This window comes from Eulemur rufifrons, chromosome 23 (genome assembly GCF_041146395.1).
Source record: "Eulemur rufifrons isolate Redbay chromosome 23, OSU_ERuf_1, whole genome shotgun sequence".
Taxonomy (NCBI): Eukaryota; Metazoa; Chordata; class Mammalia; order Primates; family Lemuridae; genus Eulemur; species Eulemur rufifrons.
The window spans coordinates 12,186,175-12,210,963 of record NC_091005.1 but is presented as its reverse complement, the minus strand read 5'-3'; the positions used below and the strand labels follow the sequence as shown (position 1 = coordinate 12,210,963).

The following is a 24,789-nucleotide window of genomic DNA, read 5'->3' as shown; positions in this document are numbered from 1 at the left end:
TTACAGGGTGACTGTTCATGGTGGTCTGATTTTTTTCTCATCTACTTATTAACTGAAAACAGTATCTTGTATGGAAAGGAACTTCTTTCAGTAACAAAAAAAGGGGCCTCCCCTTCACATGCCTCTTGTCAGTATGAAAACAGACCACTAAACTAACAGAGACAGAGTCAGGCGCAGTGGCTCACACCCATAATCCTAGCACCCTGGGGGACCAAGGCAGGAGGATCACTTGAGCTCAGGAGTTCGAGACCAGCCTGAGCAAAAGCAAGACCCCTATCTCTACTAAAAATAGAAAAAGTAGCTGGGTGTGGTGGTGCTTGCCTGTAGTCCCAGCTACAAGGGAGGCCGAGGCAGGAGGATCACTTGAGCCCAGGGGTTTGAGGGTGCAGTGAGCTGTGATGATGCCACCACACTCTAGCCCAGGAGACAGAGAGACAAGATACCTATTATATCCAAAAGTTAGAAAGTTAGAGTTCAATGTATGGTGAGATGCTATGGATAGTCTACATTTAAATAAATCGTTTACAATTAAACAGTGGCAGATAATAAGAGAGAGCCAGCATGGCACAATGGTTAAGAGCAGAGTCTGGACCAAACTGCCTAGTTCAAGTCTGAGCTCTGCCATTTATTATCTCTGTGACTGGGGCAGGTCATGTACCCTCTTTGTGCTTCAGTCATCTGTAGAACAAAGGCAACAATAGTAACTATCTGTGAGGGCTGTTTTAAGATACAGAGAACAGCGCCTGGCCCATAAGAAACATTATTTCAACTTTATAAATAATAATTTAAAAAACAAACATAACTTTGATTAATCATTGATTCAGCCCCGATAAGTATTCCATAAGAGACATTGACAACGGTCAATAGTTACTGAGTGCTGATTACATGCTTAGTATCCGAGGCACAAAGAGGTAATACCTGTTTGCAACCTGAGACATATAAGAGAAATTGATCACTGTCAGTTTAGAGAGATGATGAAGGTTTCATAGGAAAAAGTCTTCAACCTGACCATACAGGGCGGCAGGACAAATGCTAAAGACAGAGAAGGACTACTTAGGTGGAGGAATATTATGACCAATGGCTCAGAGACAAAACTACTTAAAGCTTTATAGCTACGAATATTAAAGCATTAAAACTTTTAAAAAGTAGTAATACCCAAAGCTGGAGAAGCTGTGGTGAAAAGAGTCTACACTATACTTCAGAATTCCAAAGGACTCATTCAACAGGTATCCATCAAACTATACGCCAAACACTGTGTTGAACTATAAGGGCAAATTAGAAACAAGAAAGATAAAGCATCTACTCTCATTGAGCTTACTCTGTTGAGGAAAAGACAGACAAACACAGAAACCAATACTTTCAGGTAGTGATAAGTGCTAGATACAAAGGAATTAAAATATTTTGAAAGAGGCTGATACAAGAGTGACAGGGAGAGAGGGGAGTTTCTCGAAGCCATAACTTACGTTAAATGGTGAGGGCAGGCCTTTCTGAGGTAGAGGAATCTGGGCTGGGACCTGAAGGAGTCAGTCTTATAGGAATCTGGCCCTAGAGACTTCCAGACAGAGGGGAATAGTTGACAAGACAGTTCATTCTAGGAAATTCTCAACTTAGCCTGTTTTCTTCCCTTTCAAATAATTGTCCCTCATCTCTCCAGTGGAATTTCTATTTCGTCCAAGTGCTCTTTCATGAAAATTCCAGCTGTTATGCCCATTTTACAAGGCTAGACACCTCAGCATTCATGAGGATCAGGTTTCTGCCAGAAAGCCCTGAAGCCATCTGTGATACCTGGGCTGCAGTTTTCATTATTTCCACCAGGGGCCACTCTTGCAAACATTTCCAAAGCCAACAGCCCTGCTCTCGCCAGAGAAAATAAGACCAAATTTGGGGGTGAGAGGGTAGGTATTTATAACCATCAATTGTCTCCATTTCCAAGGCAAAACTGAGGCTCAGAGAGGTTAAGAAATTTACCTAACATCCCATAACTAATTAATAGCAGAGCTGGGACAGGCCCTTAACAGGGGTTACTTAGTCTCGTGGGTGGCTCTCTCGTACTTTCTGTCTAGAGAGACCCTGTTAAGGCCTTGGCTATTTTTAGCGGATTCTGCCTCCAAACTAAGATCCTAAGGGTGGCAGAAATCTAAGGCCACCTCATGCAGTAGCTGGGAGTCTGCTACCTGGCAAATAAACTGAGCAACCAAACCTAGAAAAGTTAGTTCACAGGAAGGGAGCTTGGTCCTTGCCTGACCTTCCCATCTAAATTTGTTAAAAGGAAAAAAAAAAATCACCACCCTGCCCTGACCCCTACCATCACCCTTTTGGCTGGATCCACAACTCACTTCCCAAACTGGAGGGGAGGAAGATGGGGTGAACAGAGGGCAGCTGTAATAAAAAAAAAAACAGGCTGGAGCTGGGCGCGGTGGCTCACACCTGTAATCCCAGCACTCTGGGAGGCCAAGGTAGGAGGATTGTGGGAGGATGGCTTGAGCCCAGGAGTTTGAGACCAGCCTGAGCAATAACTGAGGCCCTGTCTCTACAAAAAATAGAAAAATCAGTAGGGTGTGGTGGCAGGCACCTGTAGTCCCAGCTACCCAAGAGGCTGAGGTAGGAGAATCCCTTGAGCCCAGGAGCTGGAGATTGCAGTGAGCTATGACCACACCACTGCACTCTAGCCCAGGCGACAGAGTGAGACCCTGTCTCAAAGAAGGGTGGGGTGGGGTGGTCGCAGAACCTACAACTGCATTATAAACCCAGATTCTGCAGTGTTCTTGCTGAGTGGCCTTAAGCAAATTGCTTTACTGTCTGGTCCTCGGTTTTCTCTACTAGAATATGAAGGATTCCAGCACGGGTCGAGCCTACCTCTCTGGGGTTTTGTGAAGATCAGCCAAGACGGTGAATATGATCACATCCTGTAAGCTGAAGAGCCACGCAAGCAGAAGAGATGACTATTCTTTCTGTGCACTTGGGTAGACAAACTAGAAGACAAGTACTTGCTAAATGAACAGATGAGCCGTATATAACATGACAACAGAAGCCAGAAGAAACAGCAAGTCCTTAAAGGATGGGCATTTTGAGTCTAAGCTAGGAATTTCTCTTCAAACTAGCAAAACTAGATGCTTTTCAAAGAACCCTCTCCCACCCCCAGCAGAAGTAATGGGGCAGCCAGGCTGTGTTTGGGGGCTTGTCGGGTAAGCAGAGAACAAGAGCTGTCCTGAATTCCTTTCCCTAAACGGCCCGAATCTGGGCAGTGAAAGTTGAGACAAGCATGATTGGACTTGCCAGGTGTGGAGGCCTAAAAAAATGAAAATGGTTTTGCAAAATAACTTGATGTGAGGCACATAACCTGCTTTGGGGCATCGTTAATGGTGGCTAAGCCCCACCCTTTGAGAAGTGACAGGGAGCCCCAACCTGAATTTCCAGGTGCTCATTAAGACTCATCTTGCCATGCAACCTGATCCTCTGGGCTGATGAATCGTTAATTACAGCAAAGATTGAGAGGCTCTCCAGCCCAGGAAGGCTCTGGGAAGCCCACTTCAGGCCTAGCAGGGGCTGAGTTGTCTCTGAGCCACAGCAAACTCTAAGGCCAGCAAGTAGGAGGAAACAAGAAACACAAAATGTCGAAATTAGAGGATCAGTACATGGGGACGAGGTATATCTGAACACTGTGATGATAAAAAGTTAAAGATAAAGGCCAAGTGAGGTGGCTCACACCTTAAATCTCAGTACTTTGGGAGGCCAAGGTGGGAGGATTGCTTGAGGTAGAAGTTCGAGACCAGCCTGGACAACTTAGTGAGAACTGTCTCTACAAAAAATTTAAAAATCATCTGGGCTTGGTAGTATGCACCTATAGTCCCAGTTATTAGCCCTTTATCAGATGTGTAGCTCGTGAATATTTTCTCACTTTCTGTAGGCTATTCGCTCTGTTGATTGTTTCCTTAGCTGTGCAGAAGCTTTTTAGTTTAATCAAATCCCATTTATTAATTTTTGTTGTTGCCAGGATTGCCATTGAGGTCTTTTTCATAAATTCTTTGCTTAGGCCAATATCTAGAAGAGTGGGCAAAAGATATAACAGAAGCTTCTCAAAAGAAAAAAAAAAAAACAAATGGCCAATAAAGATATGAAAAACTGCTGAACATCACTACACTGATCATCAGGGAAATGCAAATTAAAAACCACAATGAATTATCACCTTACCCCAGTCAGAATGGCATTTATCAAAAAATCCAAAACAACAGACGCTGGTGTGGATGCAGAGGGAAAGGAACACTTTATACACTACTGGTGGGACTGCAAATTAGTGCAACCTCCATGAAAAACAGTATGGAGATTCCTCAAAGAACTGAAAGTAGATCTACCATTCAATCCATCTATCCCACTACTGGGTATTTACTCAAAGGAAAAGAAGTCATTTTACCAAAAAGACACCTGCACTTGAATGTTTATTGCAGCACAATTCACAATTGTAAAGATGTGGAATCAACCCACGTGCCCATCAATTTGTGAGTGGATTAATAAAATGTGGTATATGTACACCATGGAGTTCTACTCAGCCACAGAAAAAGATGAATACCTTTTTGTAACTATCTAGATGGAACTGGAGACCATTCTCCTAAGTGAAGTCTCTCAAGAATGGAAAAACAAACACCACATGTACTCACTATTAAACTGGAACTAACTGATGAGCACATGTGTGCACAGAGGGAAGTAAAACTCATTGGAAAGCAACTGGGGCGGGGGGAGCAAAAACCTACCTAACGGGTACTATGAACGCTATTTAGGCTCAGGACTCGAGCATTACAAAAGTGATCCATGTAACCTAAAACATTTGTGCCCCCTTCATATTTCGAAATTAAAAAAGGAAAGAAAAGGAAAAACCACCACCATGAACAAAAAGACAGTCTAGAACAGTACAGAATTGTACACACCAGAGAGTTAACAGTAATTGGGGTGGAGGTGGGGGCAAGATTGAAAGAAGTGGGGTTGGCGTAGGGATGTTATACATCTTTGTATTATATTGCCTGTTAGAATTGTTTTTTAAATGTGATAAAAACTATTAAGAATGACTTTTTAACACACTGTGACTCTTGCATGTTGTGATTCTAGCCTATTTGGCCAAAGTAGTAGCTTTCGACAGGGGACCCTGGAAAAGAGGACTGAAGTTCAAAGCCAAACGAAATCGAAGCTCACGGAAAGCTTTTTGGTCCTGAGGCCGGCTTTGAGCGCTCAGCAACTTTCCTTGCTTGGAATTGCCATCAGGCCACGGGACAGTCCCAGCGATAGTATCCCATTTCTTCTCCTCCTCCCACCGGCCCCATAACTGGAATGCGAGTGGGTAGACAGTCTCAAAAGCGTCCACATATTTCTAGAAGATGTTGGGATTGACGGACAGGGGCCTGCTATCAAAGGCAGCTAACCGTAGTTGTGTTATTCGGTAACCAGTGGAATCACCCAGTCTCTTAGAAGCAACTGCTTGAAAGTAGCAGTTTTGCCCGCAGCACACACAAAGGGCCACATTATGGACTGTATCCCTCTCATCAGACGCATTCCCCACAGCTGACACGAAGCACACTGCATTTAGCTTTATTTCAAGGACCATTTGAACTGGAGCGTTTAGCCTCAGGAAGAGAAAGTCCTGCATACAAACTGGAGGACAAGATCAAAGAAGCTTCTGGGGCTCTTGGTGGCCAGGCTGCCACTGTGTACCCCCAAACTAAAGGCTTCAGTTACCAACTTAAATACTGAGGATAAAAGACAAGAAGTTTAACTTGATGGATGAGAGGCGTCCTGGGGTGACAGACAGTCCCGGGGGGGGGGGGGGGGGGTTGGTTTTGCAGGTTAGGAGCAGCATATAAAATTTCTTTCTAGGTTGACCATTTTATTAGATGACACTGGGTAATTCTTGCATGTGTTCTTTTTTTTAAACATTAAAAAAAAATTTTTTTTTTTGTTTTTCAGTGATAAGGCCTCACTCGGTCACCCAAGCTAGAATGCAGTGGCACCATCATAGCTCGCTGTAACCTCAAACTCCTGGGCTCAAGTCATCCTTCTGCTTTAGCCTTCCAAGTAGCTGGGACTACAGGTGTGTGACACTAGGCCCAGCTAATTAAAAAAAAATTTTGTAGAGATGGGGGTCTCACTATGTTGCCCAAGTCTCCAACTCCTGGCCTCAGGCAATTCTCCCACCTCAGCCTCCCAAAGTGCTGGGATTACAGGCGTGAGCCACCGCGCCTGGCCCACGTGTTCTTTTGATGGATGTTCATGAAATCAGTGAGCATTACAAGTTTATTGAGAACCCATGCTCACAGAAAATGTAATTTTACATTTAAAAAAATGCAAGAGAAATGACAATCAGGCCTCCGATTTGTCCACGTTTGGGGCATGTTGAAGAGGAGATTCGAGTTCCACTGGGAAGACCGACCATCTCTTCCACTCCCACAAGTCTTTAACGGTATGGGTCCTTTTGCTACTGACAACCATGGGCAGTGACAGCAATCTAATGTCCTTGTTAGATACAGCAGCCCTGTGAGGTATGGATTTAGCATCCCTTGTTTATAAACGAGGAAACTGAGGATCAGAGAGGTGAAAGGACTTGGCCACGTCACACAGCAATGAAGTCAGAGGCTGTGTGACTGTCGGGACTCAACCTCCAGGACTAACCACCAGGCAGCCGGACTCTAAATCCTGATGAGCCATTTGTGAGACTGCTAGCTGCACAGACACTGGGAAGTGAGTTCACAAAAAAGAATGTGACCGTTGGAGAGTAACTAGAACGAGAATGATATTATAGCAAAAGCATCATTGTACACACTCATTCCCTCTCTCTCCTCCGATGAACAGTTCCAGGCCCCAGAAAATCCTAAGGATACCGTATAGCACGCAAAGGAGGACGTTTTAAACTTCAAGAATGTTCTGCTTTATGTCATCACTTTGCATAAGCTGAAATCAGTCAGAGTTCCTCTAAACAGCCAGTTTCAACCCCAAGCGTGTTTCCGGGGCAGATAAGCAGCTTGGACTATCACACGGCACAAGCGCGACTCCCAGCGTGCGCCCACGACATCCACAATGCCCGTGTGATGTGCACCTGGGGCAGAGGCCGAGCCACCTGTACCACTTGTTGCCAGGCATCTCGTGTGGGATCCCGGGGACAGGAAGTTTACTTGCATGGGAGCTTATGAAGTTTTTTCTCCCCAATCTCCCCAAAACATCCTTGCCCAGAACAAATCATACATGGTCTCTGTCTTCACTAACTTACACCCTGAAAACAGATGTCAACAATGAGCATTTCCTATCCAGGAAGCAGGAGCAAAGTCTCCTTGGCTTCTGTTTCCATCAAAGCAAACGGGGAACTGGGGTACGGTGGTAGGGGGGAGGGGGGAAGGGTGCAGGGAGAGAAAACAGTGAGGCTGAAGATTAAAGAAAAATTAGCCCAGGCCCATTAACCTGTTACTTCCCAAAGGGGAGTAAATAAGGCCAAAAGGAGTAATCAATCCATCACCCTTGACTTTTCCCCTCTTGCTTTAAGGTTACTCCTACACCAGGTCATTCCGGCAGTGTGTGTCTCTTTGCCTTCCCAATGGATCGTGGTTCTGCTTGGGCTAATGCCGTTTCCTTCTCTGAAGGTAAACACCATGGATGTTGACCAGAACCAGCCAGGGGCAAAGGTCATAAATGGCACTTCTGGAGCTGGTTAAAAGCCAGTGCAAACATGTTTACGGTTTCACATCTGTGCGAGTGGGGTCAAACTAAGGTGGGTTCAGATCCCAGCTCTGCTTCTTAGGTGCTACCTAAGTTATTTTAACCTCCCTTGAGCACCGGGTTCCCTACTCTGCAAAAGGGAGGCATTCCTACCTCCTTCCGGGGATTGCCTCAGCAATTCTTTCTTCAGCAACCTCTCCTGAACCCTTACTCTTGGCCCGGCATGGTTCTAAGGCCTGAGAAATATAGCAATGAACAAACAAGTCCCTGTCCCCTGGGCTTACATTCCAGTGGAGAAGAGACAATTAACAAGTAAATTAGTAAGTGTCAGGAATAAAGAGTGTAATAGAGAAATATAAGCAGGTAAGGGAGTCCCAAGGGCTTTATGCAAGAGATAAGACAACTTAATAAAGGGCATTCAGGGACGGCTTCACAAGGCATTGGAAGAGACTGCCCCAGCTTCCTTCCAGCTGCACAGGGGAGAGAGGGGAGAGCCATGGGGCAGTGTGGGCCCAAGAATTCCTAGGTCTACTGGAGGACTGCACACCTGCTGTGTGCCTGTTGGAATCACTACTGGGGGTTCTAGTGGAATTAAAGTAACTTTCGCACCAGGGCCCCACACAGGCCTGTGAGCAGGGGGCAGCTCCTGCTCCTTCAGTCTGGAAGGGCCAGAGGGCCTTCCCATTTCCCATGCCCTTCTTGACAACAAGGCCAGAAAAGAACTCAGTTTTAAATCAGTTTTCTTTCCAGTCCTCTCCCAGACCGTACAAGAACAGCCAGTGCCCATTGACAAAAACCGTACCCAGTTCAATTGCGATATTCCTGCCTGGCCGGGGCTCCAGCGGGCTCGGGAGGAGAAGCTGGGCTACTTCTCTGCTCAATGCAAGACCAAGTGCTTGGTTTCGGTTTTCCAGAGTGGTGCACTAACTGGCAAGGCATCTCATCTCAATTCGTTTTAAGGGGGCGAGGGGCAATTTAACTCCACAATAGCAAGCGGCTGGCAGCAATAGCTGGCCTCCTGCAGAGGTGGCGGGAGAGGGGCACTTCCTCCCTGCCTGTCATAGGGAGGGAAACTCGTTTGGTTTCCTCACCCAGAACAAGGAGCACGGGGAGACCCTCTGGCTTCCACACCACATCGGGAGGGCTTTGCCGCCCAGCTCTGGCTGCGTGCCAAATACACCCGTCCCTGCCTGCCTCAGTGCACAGGCCATAAACGATCATTCTCATGGGCTGCAACCCAGGAAACATTCCTGTGGCCAGGTTGGGCAACTCCAGGAACTGTTTGCTTATTGATTAGAAAGAAAAGGCTCACCTCATGTCTGCCCACTTTTCCTTTCTGTTGGGCTCCCGAGGCCAGGGAGGCCCCACATACTGAATTCCAAAGCAGCTAAATCCCTCCTCCCCCGGCCTCCTGCTGACACCTCGCAGAAACGGGCAGCAGACAGGCCCGAGAGGTGGGGGACGGGGTCCAGGGCCCTAATGTGGTGCTGAAGCTTAGATTCCCGCTTGTGAAATAAAGCATTCACCAAAACACTGCCTAGCATCGTTTCCGCCCAGGGTCCAACGCATGCTGCGTAGAGACTCTCCTGGGCTGCTTTTTACAAATACCCAGGCCAGGGCCCTGCCTCGGATTAACTGGATCCAGACGTCCAGGGCTGGGGCAGTAGCAGCTAAGGGGGAGGGGTTTATTTTGGGGGTGAGGAAAATGTTACAAAATTGATTATGGTGATGTTGCAAAACTCTGTAAATATACCGAAAGCCATTAAATTCTACACTTTAAAGGGATGTGATGTATGATATGTGAATCATACCTCAATAAAGCTGTTACCAAATTAAAAAAAAAAAAAAAGAAAACCAAAAGCACAAAATACTCATGATCCCATCTACATAGAGAAACCACTGCTAACACCGGTTCTATGTCCTTTACGGCTTCAGATCCTGGACCCTTTCCTGACTCACTCAGTCCCCGTCCTGCATCCCTGGATGTCCAGTTTCTCTAAAATGAGAGTCTGGACATTAGTATATTTTTAAAGACCTACCTGTCCACCTTTCTTAATTTTTCACATTTATCCATTTTTTAAAACACTATAAAGTTATATATAGTGAACCTATAAAGTTATTAGGATGAATAAAATATGGGATAGTTACTCAGCAAGAAAAAGGAACAAAACACTGATAAGCCATTCACAAAAGATTACAGAGATGGCGGGGTGCGGTGGCTCACATCTGTAATCCTAGCACTCTGGGAGGCCGAGGAGGGTGGATCGCTCGAGCTCAGGAGTTCAAGGCCAGCCTGAGCAAGAGCAAGACCCTGTCTCTATTAAAAATAGAAAGAAATTATCTGGCCAACTAAAAATATCGGTAGAAAAAATTAGCCGGGCATGGTGGCGCATGCCTGTAGTCCCAGCTACCCGGGAGGCTGAGGCAGTAGGATCGCTTAAGCCCAGGAGTCTGAGGTTGCTGGGAGCTAGGTTGACGCCATGGCACTCACTCTAGCCTGGGCAACAGAGTGAGACTCTGTCTCAAATAAATAAATAAATAAATAAAAATTACAGAGCCATTTATAAGGAATTCTAGAAAACGAGAGATAAAAAGCAGATCAATGATTGTCTGGGCCTGGGTAGGGCTCGGCTGGGCTCAACTTCTATAGTGCCCAGGGGAACTTCAAAAAGTGGAGACAGGAAAGAGAAGTCATAAATAATTCTTAATTAACAATAGTCTAAGAGTCAATATTCAATATGACAGTCATTATGTGTGGGCACTGTGCTAAGCACGTCACATTGACATCTATGCTGCGGTGAAGCAGGTGAGGTTTTTCAATCCCTTTCATGAGATGAGCAACTGAGGTCTGCAAAGGCTGAAGGCATTTGCCCAAGGTGACACGGACTCTGAAACAAGATTCACACCCAGAACCCGCCAGTGCCAAAGCTTCTTTTCTTGACCTTGAGGTGGAAGAGAAATTCCAAGAGTGGTTAACAGCAACATGGGAAGGAGCAAAAGTAACCTCAGACTCTTTCTTTCTTTCTTTACTTTCTTTCTTGAGATACAGTCTCACACTCTGTTGCCCGGGCTAGAGTGAGTGCCGTGGTGTCAGCCTAGCTCACAGCAACCTCCAACTCCTGGGCTCCAGCGATCCTCCTGCCTCAGCCTCCCGAGTAGCTGGGACCACAGGCCTGCGCCACCACACCTGGCTAATTTTTTCTATTTTTAGTAGAGACAGGGTCTTGCTCTTTGCTCACGCTGGTCTCGAACTCCTAAGCTCAAGTGCTAGGTCTCCCAGAGTGCTAGGATTATAGGCATGAGCCACTGCACCCAGCCCAGATTTATTCTCTATAAAAAACACAACCCAGATAGAAATAAGCACCAATTTAGGGTCGCATTTCCCAAGCGATAGCTGACACAGGAAAGCTGTTGGGGAATTCGAAATCTTTGAATCATTCAATAACTCAAGAACAAGATCTGGAAACCTCTTCTACAAGGAATGAATACATGGCTTGCACCACATCCAAATGTGGGTTGTGCTGAAAAAGCTGGGACCCTCTGCCTCTGACATTTGGAACAAAACTCCTAAAACAGCCCGAAAGAGCAGCTGGGAGCCAAAGCTGCAGCACTAGGCAGTTCCCACAGAGTCTCCAGGTCACATGCATTTGCAGATGACTCCACAACAAGTGCTCACTTGTCTAATAGAGCTTACAAGAGGAGGCCTTTTCCTTTTTAATGGATGCTAGCATCATTTCTCATTATCGAGAACAAGTAAGCATTGATGTGAAAGGCAGCTGCTTCCAAGAGCATTTGCTAAATCTACTCTGACCGCCTGTCAAGGTGACTGCTCAGCCCATGTGTGTGCCTCTGCTCGGGCAAATAATAAAACAAACCCCACAACCCACGCGGCATCCCTCTGAGTACCAAAAAGGAGGCAGAAATATTGCAGACGGGAGTGCTCAAGCCAAGAATTCCAAGTGGGAAAAAATGATGAAAATGAGAAAAGAAAATAACATGAAGACCAACCCCCGGGTATCAGATGCAGAGTTTGGTACGTGCTGGCGTACAGCCACAGGTCACTCGCAAGATGCAGTGGCACCTGTCTCAGGGCTCTCAAGCTCTTTACTTTCCTGGTTGCAGCTCTTGCAAAAAGACTCCATGGCACCTTTACCTGGCCTGTTCCCATTTTCCAATGTGAAACTGGAAAACCCGCAGACATGCAAAATGACGTATGTAAAAGGTTATTCACTAAGGCATTGTTTGCAGTAACAAAACATGGGAGACAACCCAAATATCCATCAATAGAGGATTAGTTAAATAAATTATAGAACTTCCTTACAATGAAATACTATGTGGCTGTAAAACAAATGAGAAAGCTCTTTACTCATCGCTGTGGAATGAACTTCAAGACATATTGTTAGGTGATAAAAGCAAGTACAAAACAGCACTATGGTTTGTGTAACGAAAAAGGGGAATAGGAATAAATGTTCATATTTCCTTATATTTACACAGAGAACTTTAAAAGAAACTAATAAGTGAGATTAAATGTATGGGGAAGTCGCGTTATTGGATCAAAGTTGGGGGAGGTGGGAGTAGAACTTTTTCAATGTATACTTGTTAGGTTGTTTGATTTTTTTTCCCAGCCATGTGAACACATTACCCATTCATAAAGTTAAAAATAACTTGTTCTTGCAACCACGGTGCAACACACATGAGGGTGAAAGTCATCTGCTGAAATGACAGTGCAAGAGGGTGAAGGGGCCCGGGTGCCCTGATGACATTATGGGACTACTGGACCAATCCTGGGCTGCTACCTCTGTACATGGTGCTATACAAAGAAAATAAAACCCTTAAACTGTTAAAAAAAAAAAAAATCTAGGAGACCATGTGTAAGCTACTTACTATTTACTTTACAGGAGAAAAATTTATATTTTTGCAAATGCTCAGAGGACTTGGGGAGTAAGTAGCAGGCTGATCAGAAGGCTCCTTGTGCCCACCGCCAGGGGACTGCGACCCCTCTGAGAATCCCTGCAACACAGGATGCAAGAGACCAGGGGGAGGGGTCCCTGTGAGTGCTGGGAAAGAGAATGACCCACACGTGGCTGGAGGAAAAAGGTGCTGCAGGCAGAGGCGCTGGTCAGCTGGTCTAGAAGAAGAACGTGGATGCCAAGTCAGGTGACCGGATTCTCTCTGGAGTGCATCAGGCAAGCCCCTTGCATTCTTTCTGGGCTTGTTTTCTCTATAATGCATAGAGGCTGAACTGTACCAGCAAAAATGTGCAGCTCAAAGGCCTTCTTGGACATCACGGCAAGTGGGAACCAGTATGACTTTTTTGGACGACACTCTGACCACGTTTACAGATTTTACATGCTTAAATCCTTTCTTCCGGCAAAGCCCATTTTTAGGACTCCATCCCACAGATGGACTCACATGTGCAGATATACAAGGAGAGTAATGACAGGCTTGTTTGCAGTGGCAAAAGATCGCCACAGCACCGACAGGGGACCAGTTAAATAAATGATGGGCATCCACTCAAGAGAAAATAATGCAGACATTAAAACAGATGAGGTAGCTGTCAAATAAGAATCTTGTCTTCAAAAAAGCAAAATGGGATAGAGAACAGGCTTAGATTATCTTCAGAGGGATACAAGAAACCGGTGACACTGCTTTTCTTAGGAGATGAGCCGCTAGCAGGAGGGACACTTACTTTTATACTCTTTTGTACCATTTAAATTGGTTTGTGTTTGTTTTCCTATCTTGACATAAACAAACATTTTTTCTTTTCTTTAATGAGAGGGCTGAGCTGAAGCAGGGATGGATGTTTGGTTGACTGTAACCCGTGTGATGTGGCTTTCAAAACCCCTAACGCAGACTTCAGTTGCATTATCAGAAATGAGATACTCAGGATGTGGGAGACAACAGGGTCCTGTTCTGTCTGATTCTATTTGTGGTTTGATAAGTACATTCTCAGGGTTGCAATCTAATGATCTAAGTGGTGATACTGTTTTTCCTTCACAGAGTCATGCTTTAAGAGGGACACTGACCCATGGAACTGGTCCAGGGGCAAAAGGGCAAGGATGTAAGTGGCCCTGCGTGGAGTGAAGGTCAAACTGGGAGAGGAAACCGGCTCCTTGTCAAGATTTCCAAGGGGCTGGGCACGGTGGCTCACGCCTGTAATCCCAGTACTTTGGGAAGTGGAGGCAGGAGGATCACTTGAGGCTAGGAGTTTAAGACCAGCCTGAGCAACATAGCAAGACCTTGTCTCTATAAAAAATAAAAAAATTAGCCAGGCATGGTGGTGTGTGCCTATAGTCCCAGCTACACTGAAGGCTGAGGCAGGAGGATCGCTTGAGCCCAGGAGTTTGAGGTTGCTGTGAGCTATGGTGATGTCACTGAACTCTAGCCTGGGTGACAGAGCAAGACTGTCTGAAAAAATATATATAAGATTTCTAAGGCTGACTCCTTCGAGACGGATCAGTCACAGTGGCACCACAGGGTAATATATGGGCCAGCAGAGAGTAGAAACAGTAGACAACCCAAGAAGAGAAAGACATTTCTTATGCTAAGAGCTGACCCCAAACAGACTGAAGCTGTCAGCCTCGTGAACGCCCCTCTCTCAAAGTATGGGCACAGATGGCTTCACCAGATGCTGGCTCGTAGAGCACCGACAGCCAGTGTGCAAGCTTGGAGTCTCAACAGATCTACACTGGAATCTGAATTGTGCCTCTGACTAGCTATGCAACTTCAGGTAAATTAACTAACCCTTGAGTCTCAGTTTCCTCTTTCTAAAATAGAGAGAATGGTCTCTACACATCATAGGGTCTTATGTGGTGAGCCCGCTAAGTGCTACTGCTGTTATTGTATTATAGCTGAGGACAGGCAGGGCCCCTGGTGGGTGTGTGGGCCTTGGGCAGGGCAAGGACCCCAGGGCCTTCTCGGTAGACTAAGATCCTATCAGTACCTCCCTCTGGCCTCAGTCCCCACCCTCAGGATTTGCCACTCCTGCCTCTGGGTGTGGTGGCCCCTTGCCTGTGGGGGGTGCCTGTGGAGCCAGAAGGCATCTCTGAACTTGGGAAAGTCAATCCTTCCCCACCCTTCCCGATCAAAGCTTTGGCGTCTGCTCACACCAACCGCTCCCTTCTCAGGCCACCTGGAAACATCTCTGCAGCCGGTCGTGAAAGGAAGTTTCCCGGGTTGCTGTTCTGCTTTGCCTGACCCTGGCCTTGAGGCCTTAGCAGCGAGCACCTCGGACATGAGCCAAGAATTGGGTCAGTGAATGGGCATCGAGGAAGGCGTGGGCCCCCAGAACTTTGGGCAAAGATGTGGGCACCTGTGGGAGGCTCCATGGCCTTTGACAGTTTCTCAAAGGGGTCTCATCCCGAAAGAGGGTCTCTGGATCAGAGACACACTTAGCGGTTAATGGGGCAACAGGTGTTGGGAAGAAGGGTGGAGAATGAAAGGGGGTCAACTGAGGCCACAGTGACTGGTCATTTCCAATACCCCCACCTCCCTGCTCAAACCTCTGACCCGCAGATAAACAACTCCAAGTCTCCTGTGGGCGTGCTTTGAGTGCTGTGAGTAATAAAATACAAAACACAGGTGGGAAGTGGGGGCAGGTGGCTAAAATGGGGGATGAGAAGAGATGGGGAGACAGCCAAGCATCCGACACGTCTTTCCCCACAGACCCAGTTCATCTCTGGACTCCTGGACGTGGCGGTCGCCTCCTCACAGCCTTCCCGCTTCTGCACACAGCGAGCCTCTACACAGAGCCCTCTGGAGACTCCTCATTTCTCACAGGACAAAAGCCCAACTCCCCGGGGTCAGACCCCAGCCACTTCTGACTTTGTCACTCTCTGCTCCAGCCAACACCCTGGCTACGCTCCTGCCCCAGTTGTTTGTATTTGCTGTTCCCTCCACCTGCAATGCTCTTCCCCAGAGGACCACGTGGCGAGTTCTCTCCCTCCCTTCCAGGAGGTCTTGGTCTTACCAATCTTTGCACCAAGGTCACCTTCATGCAGACCCAATCCTTGTACTTGAAATGGCACCCCACTGCCTCCAGCACTGCCCCCTTATCCTTCTTCCCTGCTTGATTTTTCTCTCTAAAGCCGGTTCTGCCCAGCAGAAGGACAAGGATGCTCGTGAGCAGGAGCGCCCACCAGAACTTCCTGAGTCTTTGTGAGCCATCCAGGACTGCGCTGCCTCCTAAGAGCTCCTGCCCACGGGTACCCGTAACCCGAGGAGCACCGCACACAACCTCAGTAAACCTTCACAACCAGCCTGGGGAGTAAGTACTGCAGGATCCGCATCTTACAGGTGAATGAAGCAAGACTCAGAGAGGTGGAGTGACTTGCCCAAGGTCACACAGCTGCCAAACAACAGAGCTGGGAATTGAACTCAGGCCTGCCTGACCCCAAAGCCCGTCACCTTGGCCTCTGCCTCGCCCTGGTACTCTCACCTCTTCCCCGTGATGCGCATCCCCCTGCCATTCATTCTCTCTGCCTCTTCACTCCCTGCACAAAGTCACCAAATGGGGGTGGCGGGCTCCAGATGGGAACAGTTGGTTCTCCAGACAAGCTGCTGGGGCGTCGCATTGAGTCCCCCGCTGCAGGTGGAAGCTAAAGTGCTGACGGGGCAGACAGGAGCAGGCAGGGCTGACATCCGGGCAGGCCGATTTAGACGAGGCCCTTGGGGAGGTCAACAGCACAGGAACTGGCTCCAAGAGCTGGAAATAAGTTGACTCAACACCTTGGCTTGTTGGCCCTGGCAAAACCTGAAAGGCCACCTGGCCACTCCCAAAGGCCCTAATTTGCTTAAATAAGAGCAAAACCTTTGGGTGTTAATTCCCAGAGAACTTCCTGCCTTCCCACATAAGGGGGCACACGCCTGGGGAGGAAGGAAAGGGAAAAACCTCTCTGCCCCTCATCAATACTACGAGAAAACTGCTCATTAACTAAATCAGGGGCAAAAACCTGCCACGGATACCAGCTTGAAATACGTTCCGTTTTCCTTCTTAATGTGCCGTTTCTGCTGACTGGGCAGGAGTTCAGACCAGTCAGGCTACAGCTTTCTCTTTTATTAAACACCCTTTTAAGCCATTAGCTCAGGCTCTTCTGGAGAGTCCGCCTGCCCGGCCGGATTACACAATACATCACGCTTATCTCGGGTGCCCATGTTCTTCAGCAGGTAGGTAGCCGTGGTTTCCCAGAACCCGTTCTGTTTATGGGAAGGCTGCAGACCAAGGCTCCGCACAGAGGGCGGGGCTGTGGATCACCGGGGTTCGGGTTGTTTACTGAAAGCTCAGGACAGGAGCTCGACCAGCCTGAACAGGAGCCGGTTCACTCATGATCATGTTTTCCCCCTTGGCATTTTTAAAAAATCGAGGTATCATTAACCTAACACAAAATTCACCAACTTAAAGTGTACAGTTCCAGTGCTTTTCAGTATATTTATTGCCTATATCATGCAACTACCACCACTTTCTAATTCCGGAACACGTCCGTCTCCCCAAGAAGAAACCCTGTACCCATCAGCAGCCAGTCCCAATTCTCCCCCAGCCCCTGGCAACCACTAATCTACCTTTTCTCTGTGCATTTTCCTATTCTGGATATTGCTTGTAAATGAAATCATATAACACATGGCCTTTTGTGTCTGGCTTCTTTCATTCAGTGCAGTGTTTTCAAGTTCATCCATGTTGTGGCGGGTATCAGTGCTTCATTCCTTTTTACGGTCAAATAATATGCAATTGTATGAATATAGCACTTTTTGTTTAAATCTGTTTATCAGCTGATGAACATTTGGGTTGTTCCTACTTTCTGGCTATTATGAATGATGCTGCTTTGAACATTCACGCACAAGTATCTCGGGTATATACCTAGCAGTGGAATTGTCGGATCACATGGTAATTCTATGTTGAACTTTTTGAGGACGCGTCTTCCACAGCATCTATACAATGTTACGTTCCTACCGGCAGTGCCTGAGCGAGCGAGTGCTCCAATTCCTCCACGTCCTTGCCAACACTTGCTCTGTTCGGTTCTGTTTTCAAATGATACCCATTCCTAGGAAGTGTCCAGTGTTATCTTATTGTAGTTTTGCTAATAATCTTTTAAGGAAACATGTCACCTTTCCTAGAGCACCCCTCCCCTCCCTGCAACAAACGAACACTGCTTTGAAGACAACTTTCTCTAAAGCCTTTGGTGGTGGCAATAACCATCCTCCTCATCATCGCAACAGCTACCACGTGCTATAGCACCCTACGTGCACGCTCCACTTGACAGTACGATCATCTGTCTCCATTTGACAGATGAGAAAACTGAGGCACACGGGGGTCAAGAAACTTGCTCACGGTCACATAACTCATAAGTTACTGGAATGATGGTCTTGAGCACTGTGATTTCATGGAGGGCTTTCTGAGTATGAAGTTTGTAGAGAAAGCCTGGAAGGAACACAGGAAGCACAACACCAACGCACGTGAACGCCACCCTAAATGCACCCAGGGTAACTCTGGTTTTCTCTCTCTGAACCAGATCGTGATACAAGGCTCATAGGCAACACCGTCACATTTGTGACTGGACAACAAAGTCGGGAGGCAGGACTGTGTGGTGGTTACGGGGGCGCAACTCTGAAGTCAGATGCTGAATTGGGGTTTCAGCTCCACCACTCAGACCTACTTGAAGGTAAATCATTTACCCTCCCTAAGCCTTAGCTTTCTGTCTATAAGATGGGTCTAACCGCGACCTCCAAATCACAGGACTGTCGTGAGGATTAAGTGAAAAAATATAACATATGATGGAAAGGGGCCCGCACGAACCTGACAAACAAGCCTGTCGGATTTTATGCATGGGCTGTTTTGCTGAAAACCGTGCATAACTCAAAACGAGCATACGTTATTCTGCCTCAGCTCCAGAGTAGCTGGGGCTACAGGCACACGCCACCACATCCGGCTGTTTAAATTTTTTATTTTTTTAGAGACAGGGTCTTACTATGTTGCCCAGGCTGCTCTCGAACTCCTTGCCTCAAGTGGTCCTCCCGCCTCCAGCCTTACCCTCCCCAAGTGCTAGGATTACAGGCATGGGCCACCACGCCTGGCCCCCTTTTGTTTCTTTTGAAAGCAATATGCTGACACCAACAGTTTTGTTTACCTTAGAGGCTTCAGATGTAGAAATGCCAGCTATGCTTTATTACAGGGAAGGGAAATATAATAAGTCTTTTTAAATTACAAACTTGAATTCCATATGTGGCTGGTGTATACATGCACAGAGTTTACGTGAAACCCGTGTGCTTATAAACACAAAAACAGAAACTAATACCTCCTTCTAGAATCCAACAAGTCCTATCCCCAAAGCGGGAGAACAAAAGGAGGGTGCAGGTTAATGGAAGGCAAGAAGACCACCACCCTCTCTTCGCACATCCCTACTGCGCACACAGGACCACGAGAGGCCATGTCTGAAATGGCTCACATTTGAGAGTCTATAATAAATAAAAGACATTCTTGGAATAGTTGGGCACTTTTGAATACAGAGTAAATGTTAGATGATATTGCAAATTTTCTTAGTTATGATGATGGTATCATGGTTCAGAAGGAGCGTCCTTATTCTTAGGAGATGCAGGCTGAAGTATTTAGGGATGATACATATTATCCGCAACATATTAATACTTTCAAATGGCTCATAAAGTACATGTGTGGATGTGCACAGATAAGCAAATATGACAATGTTAATTATAAAATGAGGGTATTGGGAGCAGGGAGGAGGGGACGGGTATATACACACCTAATGGGTGTGGTGAGCACCATCTGGGGGATGGACACGCTTGAAGCTCTGACTCGGGTGGGGCAAGGGAAATATACATAACCTAAACATTTGTACCCCCCATAATATGCTGAAATAAAAAATACATATAGATAAATAAAATAAAATGTGAGTGTTCATTGTACTTTTTCTCAACTTTTATGTTTTTAATTTTCTCATAATTAAAAGTTTTGAGGGTGGAGGGAGATTCTATAATAAGATCTAACCCACTAACTGGCAATGTATTTACTGAGGATAGAATCAGGACTAATATTCAGCTAGTATGGACTGACACAGCTACACCAGTGGTTGAAATATTGAAAACGTCCCATCAGTAGGTGAGCAGCCTCTGCCCTGAGCCTCCTGGGGGGGGGGGCAGGGGGCCCCCCTACCCATGCCCACCCTCCAGCTGCTGCCCAGGCCCCCAGGTCCTCCTGAATATTTTTAACTACTGACCGTACACCACTGACCTCTCCTCTTGGCCAACTCTGTCCATATAACTTGCTTCCCATGAATAAGAACAGGAAGAGCCCTGTGGGACAAGGGTTAAGCACTTGGGCTGACCTGAGTTTAAATCCCAGCTCTGCCAGCCACCTCCCAGCTATGTTACCCTGGGCCAGTCACTTTGCCTCTCTGAGCCTCAGTTTACCTCACTGCAAAGTGGAAATAATACAGTCCTCCTATAATGCTTGTTTTGAAAATGCAAATTTGTCCTAATGTAAATGATATATTGGGGAACAATCTGAGCATAACTCAAATGGCAAGATTGCTTGTGTGTGCAATCTTTTGCAATCTTTTGACTACGAGAAACACTAGGCGAATGCAGAACACACACACACAAACACACACACACCCCTTCCAGCTGCCTCAATTCACAGCATGTGTGATACACTACACACATCCACACCTGATATTACAACTTTCATCTGATTTCAGATAACCCTTCTCCCACGACTTCACAATAACAAGCTGCTACCCTACAGAGACCCACTTCCACAAGCAAAATTATTTTTTTCTAATATATCACAATGAAGTTTTTTGAGTGCTGAAGCCCTAACCCCATTTTCCCATAAACCTGGTGGTTTTTATTGGGTGACTTTATTTAGTGTGGTGATTTTTAGGAAGGCCTATGTCCCGTTACAGCGGAACTGACCGTAGTTCCTATGTCACGGGGTCTGGGGTGAGGCATACACATGGTCTGTATACAGGTGGAGGTTAGCCCAGTGCTGAGCTCATTTTCAATACTACCTAACGGTCGGCCATGACTGTTCTCTCGCTCTGAATGCAGGCAGAACCTGTTGCATAAAAGATGCTCAGTGAATATTTATTGGATTTTTCTTGAAAGGTTTATGGCTTATTAATCTTAATGGACTAATGAAAGAGACTTGTCCTTTTCTCCCAAGAGGCTGGGGAGGGACAACAATTGCCAGAACCAAAACTGTAAACTAGAGATGAGGCTTCAGAGTTCTCCTGGAGCCCGACCCTTCCAGGCATGGCATGAAGTGGGTAAGAAAGACAGGACTCTGGCCACTGGGAGCTGCCCAATTAAGTAGTGAGAAAGGCAAGGACATACACTATTGGCCATCGCGGGGCAACAAGGGGCCAATTCTGACATAAAGAGCCTAGACCCTGAGTCCCTATGTTAGGGCCATAGTAGAGTAGTAAGTGATTACGAGCCCCAGGTCAGAGGTCAGCTAACCTGAGTTCAAAGCCCAGCTCCACTTATCAACTATGCCACCTCGGGCACAGGACGTCACCTCCCCTGCCTTGATTGTCTATAGAACAGAAATAGTGATGATTCCTATTTCCTAAGGGGGTGGGATGATTCAACAAGTTAATCCATGTGTCAGACACCGAACAAAAGCTCAGTGGACGTTAGCTGCTATTCCAGGGTTGGGAAAAAAAGAATCAGACAAAAGCTGGAGCAAGAAAGCAAAGATATGTGTAGCAGCCAGAAAAGGTCTGGTTTAGATGGGGCTGAAAGGCACATTACAGGCAGGAGCTAATGTCCACCAAGCTCCATCCCAAATCCTTTCTGACACAAGAGCACCGCTTAGCCATGGCCATTGAAGAAACGAGACCTATTGTTCTGGTCTCCTGCACATCATTTCCAAAAGACAAAAGGCCTCCGTGTGATGGGAAAGTTTCCCTGCTTTACCAGAAGGATGAATCAGCTGAATGGACTGGTGTGCACCACTTCATCTTGGGGGAAGCTGGCGGATGCAGAGGCATTTATCTGTCCTTCCAAAGACACCATCCAAACCAGAGACAAGATCTGGCCTCTGCCTACGCCTCCCACCTTGTCTCCCACCTGTCAGCCTCTTGCCCATCAGGCCCAGCCACACTGGGCCTCTTGCCCCTTTGGCACACTGTCCTCTTTCCTGCTTCAGGCTCTTGGCCCTCGGTGTTCCTCTGCCTGGAATTCTCTTCCTACTGTTCTTTCCATGGTGTTGTCCTCCTACCACCCGGGCACAGCACACACGTCCTCAGTGCGGACTTGCTAAGGGCCAGAGGTGGTGCTCAGCCTCCCACCCCAGTCACTCCCTACCCCATTTCTCTGCACACAGAATGTACCACTCTCTAAAATCCTTATTTATCTCCCTGTTCCCTGAAAGTGCAGGCCTGGGGTATGGCCCTCTCTACCATATACCACTGCCTGGCCTCCAGCAGGCTCTGAACAAATGTAGACTGACTGGTGCCTGTCTGCAGGCGGACGGGGAGTCATTCACGCCCCACAAACATTCCTTCAGTGCCCGCTGTGCCGGGTACAGGCTCTGGGCAGGATGGGACACAAAAGAGACCAAAGTCTTTACCTCTGAGGTCCTTCCAGTCCCAGGAAAAGAGAAGTGAGAGCGTGCTTGGCAAGTGACATTTTTAGGCTGGGAGATAGAGCTCCCTGGAGCACACACCTGGTGGTGGCCAGTAAAGCTCCAGGTGGCAGGTAGGAAGCTTAACAATATAGGCCAGAGAGAGGCCTGGGCCAGGCGGCCCTTCCAACTCTGAAACTTTATGATTCTGAGGCAACAGTGAAGGAAACCACACGATAACAGCCAAGAAAGGACATGAAACTGACAAGGAGGAAAGATCTCCAAGACGGACCACTACCTGGGAAGAGCCAGGTGCATGACTGGGGACATAAAGATGCTACCATTTTGGTTTTAAAAAAGGCAGGGGTCGGGGGGATGAATAGTATTCTTATTTATTTATTATATATTTGGACTTTTTAAAATATCTCTGGAAGAATGTAAGAAACCAATAACAACGGCTACTCAGGGTGAGGTGGGGGGAGGGGGTACGGGGATACTGAACTTGATTAAACCTGACTTCAATTATGTGAATGTAATGTATTGGCCACTCAAAAAAAATCAACACTTTAAAAAAAATGTTTTATAGAATAAAAAAGGATGCCTGTACTCTATGGTGACTGCGATGGTATCTTTTGAACCCTCAGTGTCGGGGCCAACAGGACAAAATATGTTAATCATGAAATTACATTTGTGGAAGGTTTTTTACAAGCCCCTAATAGGCCATGGTGTAATCTAGAGACACCTTATCACAAGCAGCCAACAGACATTTAAGTAGGTATGGAAAGATCATGGTCTTGAACTATACACATGTACATACATCCAAATCTATTTAGGAAACATTTAGATCGGCATATATTCATAGTTGTTATTGACACAGATATATTTGTAGTGAATACAGAAATAAGAGAAACAGCTACGCATAGGCATTCATTCATTCCAATATCTGAGGACTTGCTGTGACATTAAACACAACCTAAATCTCTTTTCTTTTAGTCATCTATATTTTCTAATGTTTTCCCCACAACAAACATATATTAGTAGTATAATAAATACAAATGAGAAGTCTGAGGTATTAAGAGGTGTTTATTATTCCAGAATTACAGGGAGGCAAGAGCTCCCTGGAGAAACTGGATACCCCGCTAAGGTGCAGATTTATGCCTAACACATGGAAACCTAATCATGCAAGTGATCTTATTTTCCTCTTTGTTTTGACTGGTAGGGAGCTCACAGTCAAATCTGTGGTCTGCTTTTAGCAGAGATCTAGGTCTTGTGGTAAACATTTCTGTACTCAACCTTCTTCCTGTCCTCGTATCTTTTAACGTTATTTTTCCTTTGTCCATTTCCTTATGCCTATATGAGATATAGATACAGATATGATGTATCTGGGTGTCCCACACCTTAAAATTCTTCACACTCATTGGAGTGAGGTTGGAATGAACAAAGCAAAGAAACAGACCAAGGAAGACAAAAGGTTCTCAATGAAGGCTTGAAAAAGGAATGTTCTTGCCAAGGAAATCACAGCAAAAAAGAAAAAAAAAAAGGAATGTTGTTTAGGGAAGCATTAGCATCATGGGAAAGAGAATCCTCATCTCTAAACAATCCCAACTTTCCCATTATTGGAACATCACAGTCTAGAACATAGCAAGGATGGTCTGGTTCATCAGGTTCCATCATTAAGAGGAAAAAACGGCCTTAAGATGTCTAAGTAGCAGATCTTCACGTCACAGTAGACCACAAGCTAAATGAACCTCTCCAGGCCTCAGTTTCCTCATATAAAAACAGGGTCTAGGCCGGGCGCAGTGGCTCACGCCTGTAATCCTAGCACTCTGGGAGGCCGAGGCAGGCGGATTGTTTGAGCTCAGCAGTTCGAGACCAGCCTGAGCAAGAGCGAGACCCCGTCTCTACTAAAAAATAGAAAGAAATTAACTGGACAACTAAAAATATTTATAGAAAATAAAAAAAAAAAAGAAAGAAAAAAAACCAGGGTCTAGAACTCACTACTCCCACAGAGTGACTGGGAGAATTATATGTTAGTATACAAATCCTTTGGGCAATGCCCAGCATATAGTAAGAGGTATGTCAGTGTTATAATAATAGCTATTGTATTTTACAGTTATTAGTAATAACTACTAGTATTTCAGAGCGCCCAGTGCATGCCTGACATTCAATATTGTTCATCTCATTTAGTCTTCCCAATAACTTTATGAAGTACATGCTATTAATCCCATTTTGCAGAGGAAAAAAAGTTTTACCAGGAGGACAGGTTGACTTTGAAAGAAATCCCACTACTGGTCCCCTGAGTTGTTTGGGCAGCCCGAGCCAATTTTCTCAAGGAAGGGAAGCTGTCCCAGCAGTTAGGTACAAGTTGGGAATCCTTGCCCTGCCACTAAACAGCCAAGGGGGCCTCCCTGAGCCGCAGTGTCCTCATCTATAAAATGGGAGGATATAAAATTATGATAGGGTTGCTGTGAAAACTAAATGATCTCACATATGTAAAATCAAGTGCCTATCAATAACTGAAG

General features: G+C 46.2%; 1 protein-coding gene across 4 annotated transcripts in view; it reads right to left on the bottom strand.

The window, feature by feature from the left end:
- CDH1 (cadherin 1) overlaps positions 1-24,789 on the bottom strand; it is a 69,282-nt gene that overhangs the window by 24,841 nt on the left and 19,652 nt on the right. The gene's annotated exons all lie outside the window — the stretch shown is intronic.